Here is an 11067-nt window from a genome sequence, read left to right as displayed (position 1 = left end):
TCAATAAGTTTCAAATGGGTGGAGGAAATGGGTCACGTTAGGGTGGAAACAGAACTAAAGGGAAGGGCCCTGGCAGGGTAGAAGTCAGGAAAAATTGAATAACCAAAATGTTGATGGTGCATTTCATGAAGGAAAACTAGCAGGAAAACAAAAGATGTGTCTCGAGGAGGTGGGAATGGGAGAATACTGAAGAACAGCCATTTAAAAGCAAAATCGAAAAATATGAGAATAAAACCAATTGAAAGCAAACACACTGATACAGAGATACACTCAAACTGTTTGATTCCTGTTACCTTCAATATGAGAATGTTTGGGGGCTTCTCGTGGATTGTCGCCGAGTTTCAGCTGTAGGCTGCTTTTTTTTGTAAAATAATAACTTCTGAACATTGAATGTGGGCATGATTCTATTTGACCATAAGCATCTCTTATGGCCTAAATATCTTTGCCATAGCCTTTGTTGAACCACCACTCCTCCCAAAAAGAAAGTCTCTAGGTCCTTGAAAGCATCTACTTCTTGGGCACCTGCAAGCTGAGTTGGTGTGTTTTGAAACTCTCTTGTTGCAAGTTGAAATTTCCTGTTGCTACTTTGATAAACTGCCTGAAATTGGCTCACCTTATGGGATGCGTGACAACCAGTACTGGTGGCCAGGCAGGTTTGATGCTGACGAGGAGTCTCCTGACTCAACACCTACACAAAGCAACGGCAGCTGTTTGCCTCAAAACTGTTGAATTCCTGACACATCAGAGCGGACTACATCAGAGTCAGTGGGATGACTCCTGGAAATTCCTCTGTCCCCTTGAGAAGGTATCTATTTTGTTTGCCTAAACTTACATATAACATAGAACAGTACAAGTCAAAAACAGGCCCTTTGGCTCACTATGTCTGTATCAAACATTATGTTATTCTAAACTAATCCCATCTGCTTACATATGATCTATATATATCTATTCATGCGAATGTCTAAATGCCTCTTAAACTTTGTATGTGCCTCTTCCACCTCCCCCAGCAGTGCTTTTCAGACACCTGCTACCCTCTGTTTAAAAAATCTTCTTTGTACATTTCCTTTAAACTTTTCTGCTCTTGCCTTAAACTTATGATCTGTAGTTTTTTATATTTTTACCCTCAGAAAGATACTCTGAATACCCTAATCATTCTTCTTATAATTTTATATACTTCTATTAGGTCACCCCTCAGTCTCCGACAGTCTAGCAAAAACAATCCAAGTTTATCCAGCCTCTCCCTGTAGCTAATACACTCCAATCCGAGCATTTTGCACCCTCTCTAAAACTTACACATCTTTCCCTTTGTGTGGCAACCAGAAATGTAGACGGTACTCCAAATGCAGCCTGACCAAAGTCTCATACAGTTGCGATATGACTTGCCAATTTTTGTGTTCAATGCCCCAGTCAATGAAGGCAAGCACAACATAAGCCTTTTTTTGCTTCCACCTCTCCACTTATATTGCTACTTTCAGGGAGCTATGGACTTAGACCCAAGATTCCTCTGTATATCAATACTCCTGAGGGTCCATCCATTTACAGAATTCTTTCCTCTTGCCTCTGACCTCGCAACATGCAAGACCTCACACTTGTCTGGATTAAACTCCATTTGCCACCTCACTGCCCAACTTTCGAGCTGATCTATATCCTTTTAATATCTTTTGTTACTATTCGCAACTTTTTGTGGACAACTTATCCACAATTTTTGTGTCATCTACAAACTTACTAATCAGACAACCGACAACTAGATACTTCTAGGCCCAAAACATCAGCTTTTGTGCTCCTGAGATGCTGCTTGGCCTGTTGTGTTCATCCAGCTCCACACTTTGTTATCTTGGATTCTCCAGCATCTGCAGTTCCCATTATCTCTGACATTTTCATCAAAATCATTTTTATATATTACAAACAGCAAAAGTCCCAGCACTGATCCTTTTAGAAAACTATTGGTCACAGACTTCTGGTCAGAAAAACATGCACCCACAACCATACTCTGTCTTCTGTGGCCAAGGCAATTTTGTATCTGACTTACCAACTCACTATGGATTACATCTAATTTGATCTTTTAGACAGGCCTACCATGAGGAACCTTGTTAAAAGTTCAAGCTGATGGACAAGCTACTGCTTGAAATAGCACTAGGTCTTCTTTAGACTATAAAAGTTCTGATACAGCTTCACTGTATCATCTTTTATGAGTTGTTCATTCAATTTTCTATATTGGCAATTATCCATAAGATGGTATAAATTTATATATAAAGAAGTTGTTTCCCCGGCTCCTGGCTGCGCTGATTAAACTTTGCCAGCTCTATAGTGTGGTTTCACTTTGAACTAAAAAAGGAGTGAAAAGCTTTAATTACTTCTTCATATGTTGCAGTTTCAGTTGCTATACCTTGCCTGACAAGAATAGCGTCAGTGCTGATCACGTACAGCAAACCAGCTTTGTACTGAGGCATGAAGCAGTAATCTCCTGTAAATCCTTGATGCCGTTGTACAGAACACACAGCCTAGTCATCCTTCACAGTCTTAAGAGGATCCATCCTCAGCCTATTTGCAATGTGGGATATGGTAACTGAACTGCGGCTCCTGTTTCCTTTACTTTTAAGATATTACACAGGTCTTTTCTCTCTGCATTCTTGCACAGGTTTCTCTTATATTGCAAAACTTTCTGATCTAGAGAAATTCATTACTCATTTTGGCCATCTTTTATTCTTGTTAGCTGTTGTTTCTCTGCTATGTACCTTCTGCTGCGTTTTTTCAGCCTTTGTATGGGATAGCCCCATCACAGTTTAGGGCCTAAGTGGACAATAATATCCATCACCGACTAGTCCCTGTCACCACTGAGCTTCTCTTCGGGTATTTCCTAGGGTTTCTTGGTTCATGTTGTTGAGCAATTTACTCTAACGCTGCTTTTGCTGGGTTTCACTTCAGATTCTTACTGCTGCTTGCCTCCAGTTCAATGGGTCTTGTCACTATGTAGAGGTATGATGTCTATTCTGTTATGAGTGAATATTAAAAGCCTTTATTAAATGTAACCAATTACATTGCTCTGTAAGAGAGGATAGGTTGATATAGCCTTAAACCTCAGGGGTCAGTTTCTCATGATCCAATGTCATTGTGTCATATCTCCTCTCGTTCATAAATCAGAGAAATGATGCAGCACAGAAGGGGGCCATTTTGCCCATCTTGTCTGTGCTGACCCAAAGACACCCAGACAGACTTTCTAATCCCATCTTCCTGCGTATGGCTCATAGCCCAGCAGCTTACAGCATTTAATGTTGCATCCAACTACTTTTAGAAACAGTTCAGGGTGTCTGCATCCCCCACAATTCAAGCAGTGAATTTCATTCACCCACCACCCTCTGCATCAAAATATTCTTCCTTTCTAATCCTTCCACCACTTAATTTGAACCAATGAATCCTGGTTTTTTAACTTTTTGCCAAGGGAAACTAGTTCCCCCTGTCTACTCTTTCTCTGGCCCTCACAATTATTTATACCTCAATCATGTCACCTCTCAGCCTTATCTGTTCCAAGGAAAAAAAATCCAAACTCTCCATGTAGCTACAATCATTTTCCCACACTCCATAAAATCTTAGAATCCCTAAAGTGTGGAAACAGGCCTTTTGGTCCAAGAGGTCCAACAACTGACACTCAGAGCATCCCACACAGACCCATTCCCCTATAACACACCTAATCGACATATCCCTGAAAACTATGGACGATTTAGCATGGCCAATCCACCTAGCCTGCACATCTTTGGACTGTGGGAGGAAACTGGAGCACCCAGAGGAAACCCATGCAGACACGGGGAGAATGTGCAAACTCCACACAGTTGCCCGAGGGTAGGATTGAATCCAGGTCCCTGGCACTGTGAGGCAACAGTGCTAACCACTGAGCCACTGTGCTGCCCAAACGGCCTTCCAAAAAGCCTTTGATAAGGTGCCTCACAGGAGGCTGCTGGGTAAGGTGAGGGCCCATGGTGTTTGAGGTGAGCTACCGGCATGGATTGAGGATTGGCTGTCTGACAGAAGGCAGAGAGTTTGGATAAAAGGCTCTTTTTTGGAACGGCAACTGGTGATAAGTGGTGTCCCACAGGGTTCAGTGTTGGGGCCACAGCTGTTCACTTTATATATTAAAGATCTGGATGAAGGGACTGGGGGCATTCTGGTGAAGTTTGCCGATGATACGATGTTAGGTGGACAGACAGGTAGTACTGAGGAGGTGGGGAGGCTGCAGAAAGATTTAGACAGTTTAGGAGAGTGGCCCAGGAAATGGCTAATGAAATTCAAAGTGAGCAAATACGAGGTCTTGCACTTTGGAAAAAAGAATACAGGCATGGACTATTTTCTAAACGGTGAGAAAATTCATAAAGCCAAAGTACAAGGGGATCTGGGAGTGCTAGTCCAGCGTACTCTACAGGTTAACTTGCAGTTTGAGTCTGTGATTAAGAAAGCGAATGTAATGTTGCCATTTATCACAAGAGGGTTTGAATGTAAAAGCAGCGATGTGCTTCTGAGACTTTATAAAGCTCTAGTTAGGTACCATTTAGAATACTGTGTCCAATCTTGGGCCCCACACTTCAGGAAGGACATACTGGCACTGGAGTGTTTCCAGCGGAGATTCACACGGATGATCCCTGGAGTGGTAGGCCTAACATACGATGAACGGCTGAGGATCCTGGGATTGTATTCATTAGAGTTTAGAACGTTGAGTGGAGGTCTAATAGAAACTTACAAGATAATGCATGGCTTAGAAAGGGTGGACGCTGGGAGGTTGTTTCCGTTAGGCGGGGAGACTAGGACCCGTGGGCACAGCCTTAGAATAAGAGGGGGTAAATTTAGACAGAGAGTGGTGGCCTGTGGAATTCATTGCCGTGGAGTGCAGTGGAGGCCGGGACATTAAATGTCTTTGAGGCAGAGATCGATAAATTCTTGATCTCGCAAGTAATTAAGGGCTATGGGGAGTGTGCAGGTAAGTGGAGTTGAAATGCCCATCAGTCATGATTAAATGGCGGAGTGGACTCGATGGGCCGAATGGCCTTATTTCCACTCCTATGCCTTATGGTCTTATGCCCCCAAGTTGCCCCCAATTGTGGCCTCACACTGTCTTGTACAGTTTCATCATTCTATCCCTTCTTTTGTATTCTATACCTCTGCCAATGAAGGAGATCATTACATCTGCCTTATTTTCAACTTTACCTCCCTTTACTGCTACTGTTAGGGAGCTGCATGTCTAGATCTGCTACTTCATCTAACCCTGTCAATATATTCGCATTTATCGCATATTACCTTTTACTGTTCGATCTCACCACACATTCTTATCAAAGTTGGTCTTCCCCTGCCTCTTTTCTGCCCACTCCACCAACTGATTCATATCATTTCAGAGCTTCCAGCTACACTCTACTCTATCTATTACATGGCCAATTTTTGCACCATCTGCAAATTCCCCTCATGTCCCCCATGTTTAAGTCCAAACCATTAATGTATAAAATGAACAGCTACCAAGCCTTACAGTGCGATAGTTGAAATAACTCTCCATACTCAGTACACATTAAGTAGCTTGTCATAGAGTCAAGATTTATTTTGGGTTTCAGATATAGACAGAAGAATTTAATGCAAACACAGCCGCTGGTAAAAAGACATCATTTCAGCTCACAACTGTGATGCAGAATAAAGATATTGTTCCCTTTACACAAATCAGCTAAGATCTAAATGAGTGACAGAACAGGTTTTACAGGCTCTACCCATTTGTTTATCTTCCCTCTGAGTCACAGAACATTTTGACACATATATTCCCATTTTTTCCTGGATGCTAGATCACAATTCTGAATTGTCTACCAAGCAGCATCAGTATTTGGACTGTAGAAATTCAGGCAGAAGGATCACCAGCATCTTCTTGGGGTAACTACTGATGGAGAGAGACAGTTACTTTTGCCAGTGTCATCCCATCCAGGGCATAAACAAAGCCTGAGAAGGAAGAAAATGCCAAAAAAAGGAACAGAATGGAAGACACCACTGAGTGTAATCAGAGGCTGAAAACACAGCAGCCTCAACAGTACAGCCATAGACACTATAGGGCTGCAGCTGAAGAAAGAGCACACTTCAAAGTGTGCATCCTCAGTGACAGGTAAGCAGGGCCTGGGGTTACTGCAGACAGACAAGCAGAGGTGTCAACTACAGCACATGGCTCCAATTGCTGCTGAGGTGCCCGCACAGGCAAAGCTGCTCAAAACAGAATGCTCTGTGCTTTTCCCCTAGGATACTCAAATACCTTGAGTGATAAACCAGCTGAGGTGGAGAGTAGGTCTCATTTATCCTCTAAAGTAGATCAAATGGGCTTTCAGCTGGTGGGCAGTCTGCCATCATTCCTGCCTCTGGTAAAATGACACAAGTGGCAGGTTGGCAGGAAGGCAACAGGCATTTCACCCAATGACCTTCCAGCCGGCCCTCCAGCCTTTGACCTCATTCTCAAAAGGCCTGGAAAGTCCTGACCATTAACATGTCCTCCCCACAGATACTGTGCAATCTGACCAGTATTCTTCGCATTTTCTTTCTGTTTCAGAAGCATCACATTCAGTTACCCATGCTATCAATTCTATTCCTCTTCCCACAAACACAGTTACCTGCCGTTTCCTCTCAAACCATTCACCATCCTGACTTGTGATTATATCATTGTTCCTTAAATGCCGCTGAGTCAAAATCCTGGAATTCCCTCCCTAACAGTATTGTAGGCATACCTACAGCATATAAACTGTAGTGGCTCAAGAAGGCAACTCAATACCACCTTTTCAGTTGTAAAAGGTAACAAAAGTTGAATAACAAATGTTGGCCCAGTAAGTTGCACCCAAATCACATAAAGGAATGAAAAGAAACATGTCCATCCTGAGTGTCCTCCATTGCCACATGCAAACTGGAGGAACAGCACCTCATATTCCGCCTCAGGAGCCTACAGCCTGATGTCCTGAACATGGAATTCATCAGTTTTAAAATCTCACCACCCCCCGGTCTCATCTCTTGTCCAACCCTCCTCCTCATCCCCACCTACCTGACCCGACAAAACCTGTCCATCTTCTTCCCCATCTAACCACCCAACCCATCTCACTGACCAATCCTCACCACTCCCCAACTGCACTCACCAATCACCATCCTACATCCCCTCCCCCAGCCCCACCCCTCCTCTCTCTATTTCCCAGCTCCCTTCCCAGTCCCCGTTTCTGAAGAAGGGTCCTGACCTGAAACACCAACTTCCCTGTTCTCTTGATGCTGTGTCTCTCCAGCCTGCTGTTTCTCTACAGCTCCACACTGTACTGCCTCTGACTCCATCATTAGATTCCCTTAAGTGTGGGAACAGGCCCTTCGGCCCAACAAGACCACATTGCCCCTTGAAGCATCCCACCCAAACCCATCCCCCTATAACCCACACACCCCTGAACACAACGGGCAATTTAACATGGCCAATCCACCTAGCCTACACATCTTTGGACTGTGGGAGGAAACCAGAGCACCCAGACGAAACCCACGCAGACACGGGGAGAATGTGCAAATTCCACACAGACAGTTACCTGAGGCTGGAATCGAACCTGGGCCCCTAGCGCTGTGAGGCTACAGTGCTAACCACTGAGCTACCGTGCTGCCCCATCTGCAGTTCTTACGATCTGCGAAAAGAAACTTTGCTAGCAGAACAGATTAGATCACCCAGTGGAGAATAGCAGATGAAATGCACTATTCTTTCACATGGTGGCACTACACACTCACTTATATATGCTAAAAACATCCTTTCACGTTTCAGAGATAACAAGGTGTAGAGTTGGATGAACACAGCAGGCCAAGCAGCATCAGAGGAGCTGGAAAGCTGATGTTTTGGGCCTGGACCCTTCTTCAGAAAACAGATGTGGTAAACCGTATAGAATCAGAATGCCTATAATGGTGAAGCAGGCCATTTGGCCCATCAAGTCCACCCAAACCCACCATTTTGTAAACATAACCCTGCATTTCCCATATCTAGTCAACCTAGTCTACACATCGCTGGACACTAAGGGCAACTTAGCATGAACAATCCACCTAACCTGCATATGTTTGGACTGTGGGATGAAAACAGCAGACACAAGGAATTGTACAAACCTCACGCAAACAGTCAGCTGAGGCTGGAATTGAATCCAGGTCCCTGGCAGCGTAAGGCAGCAGTGCTAACCACTGAGCCACCTTGCCATCACCAAGACAGAGGATAGACCTATGCAGAAATGCACAAGATATCTAATAGGAAGGACATTCAGCCCATCACATTATATCAATCCTGAACAACCTCCCACTAATTTCATTATCTAGAGTGTTTGCCAAAATTATTTTTTCAAGAATTACATTCCATGTGTTGATTACTCTGGGTGATGGTGGTGCTCTGCATGGTAGTATTGTGGTTTTGTTAGGCAGCAACTGATGATCCAAATCAGGTTTCCAAATCCTATATGACATTTAGGGAATCAGTTAATTAACTTACTCTGGAATTAAAGAACAACCACTAGTATGATGGTATGGAGTGACTCAATTGTTTGTAATGCCTTTAAGGGAGAAAATTTACAGCCTTTACTCAGTTTGTCCAATAGGTGATTCCAAAACCACAGCAAATGAATTTGGAGTAGCTAAGAAAGTCAGTCAGTTGCGTCAAACTGCTACATAAAAGCATAATAAAACCAGACAAACAACATGGAAACAACCTAGAGTTACTGAGTTTGAACATAACAAAGGTAAGTTCTTCAGAGCCTTTCTCAATAAAATCCTGGACCTTGTGTCAAGTTAGGAAAAGATATTCCACAGATTGGTCAAGAGAAAAGTTGATGTAGTGATAGTCACTGAATCATACTACACAACCAATAGTTCAGATTCTTCCATCCCTATCCCAGGGCATAGTACTTCTCACCAGCAGAATATACATATTAGAGGTAAAGGTACAGTGCTATACAGTCAGGTGGGATTGTCTCTGGGAATTCTCGACATTTACTTTAGGGGCCGTGACACGGCCTCACATGACGTCGGGGAAAATACCGGCAAAAAAATTTCCTGTGCATTACCAGTTAGTAGCCTCCCTCAGTGAATGAATCAGCACTCCTGATATCGTGAATTTCATGTAGGAGAGAGGCACTCATGACATATAATTTATTTTGGGGAAGTGGCTTCAATGTCTGTCACCAAGAATGGACCATGACAACTAAGAACAAAGGTGGGCCATCCAACTCCTTGAGCATTTCTAGTAATCAATATAATTTGTCTAGTCTTTTGCCTCAACTGCACTTTCCTTTGTATTCCCACTATCCCTTAATTCACAGATAGTCAAAAATAACCTGTCTATGTCAGTGTTAAATATATTCAACAATGGACTATCTATAAGCCTCAGGAGCAGAAAATTCCTAAAATTATTAACCACTGACAAAATGAAGAACAAAACTATACACAGTATTCCAAATGTAGCAAATTGTAACAAGATTTCCTTCTTCTTGTAATATAAGCCAGCATCATGTTTGTCTCCCTAATGTCTCACCATACCTGCATGCTAACTTTATATGAATACAATCAATTGTTTTTCAACAGCAACATTTAAAATTTTCACACATTTTCTAAAAATCTACTTTCCTACTCTTAATTTCAAAGTGAACCACCTCAGACTTCTGCATATTTCCTACTTGGCACCTTATTGTCTATCATGACACCGTAAGAAGACAGCTCACCATCAATTTCTCAAGGGCAACTTGGGATGGACAATAAATGTTGGCCAAGCCAGCTAACCTCATGCCTCAGAGATAATGGGAACTGCAGATGCTGGCCAATCCGGGATAACAAAGTGTGGAGCTGGATGAATACAGCAGGCCAAGCAGCATCTTAGGAGCACAAAAGCTGACACTTCGGGCCTGAAACGTCAGCTTTTGTGCTCCTAAGATGCTGCTTGGCCTGCTGTTTTCATCCAGCTCCACATTTTATAAACTCATGCCTCATAAGTGAATAAAGAAAAAATGTCAACTGTCCATGTCTCTTGGCAGCATCTTTTTGCCTTCCTCACAGTTTGCATTCCCACCTAGCTATGCAGAGATATTTTATTTTCTTTTTCTTCCTCTATGTCATTGATATGGGTCATAAATAACTGAGACCCAATACTGGCCCTTGTGGCACTTCACTAGTTACAACTTGTCAACTTGCAAATATGCCATTTATGCATACTCTCGAGCTCCCTTATTATCCTTGATGCATGACAATATATTACTGCCAACTCTATGAGACTTAATTTTATATATTAACTTGTTGTGTGGTTTTATCAAATGCATCTGGAAATCCATGTATGCTACATCCATTGGTTTCCATTAATTTACCCCATATTTTACATTCCCAAAACTCTAAAAAATATTGTCATCCAAAATTTTCTTTTTATAAAGCCATTTTAACTTTGCTCAATCACATATATTTTTCTAACCATGCTGATAAGACTTGCTGAATAAGAGATTCTAGTAGTTTCCTGATGACTCATGTCAGGAAATCAAGCCTGCAGTTTCCAGTATTCTCTCTTTTGCCTTTTTTTTCATCTCAGTGTGACATTTTTTAACCTCAAATCCTCTGAGGTTGTTCTGAATCTAGGCAATTTTGGAAAATTGCAAACACTTTATCTTTTTAAAGTGGATAGTACATTCAACTTCTCTGCAGCTACTTCTTTCAAACTGGAGGGTACAGATCATCATGTCCTGGAGCTTTTGGTTCTTTAAATTTCTTTAATAATTTTACTCTGATACTATTAATCACTTTATGTACTTCACTCTAATTAGCTGTCTGATTACCTTCTATTTCTGTATGCCTATGTCATCTCCAAAAGTCACCAGGAGAACATAAAGAACAAAATATATTGCTTCAATATCACTGTTGTTTGTTCTTTCCTGTTGATAATGTCTACTGTCTTGGCCTTTAAAGGACCAGCATTGGCTTTAGCTACTTCTCTCCTCCTTCTATGTTTGTAAAATCTTTTAAAAGTCGTTCTAGTATTTCTGGTGTTGTGTTCTCATATTCCATGGATTTCCTTCATAGCAATTTTTTAGAAGC

This window comes from Stegostoma tigrinum, chromosome 12 (genome assembly GCF_030684315.1).
Source record: "Stegostoma tigrinum isolate sSteTig4 chromosome 12, sSteTig4.hap1, whole genome shotgun sequence".
Taxonomy (NCBI): Eukaryota; Metazoa; Chordata; class Chondrichthyes; order Orectolobiformes; family Stegostomatidae; genus Stegostoma; species Stegostoma tigrinum.
Note: the sequence above shows the minus strand (reverse complement) of the source record.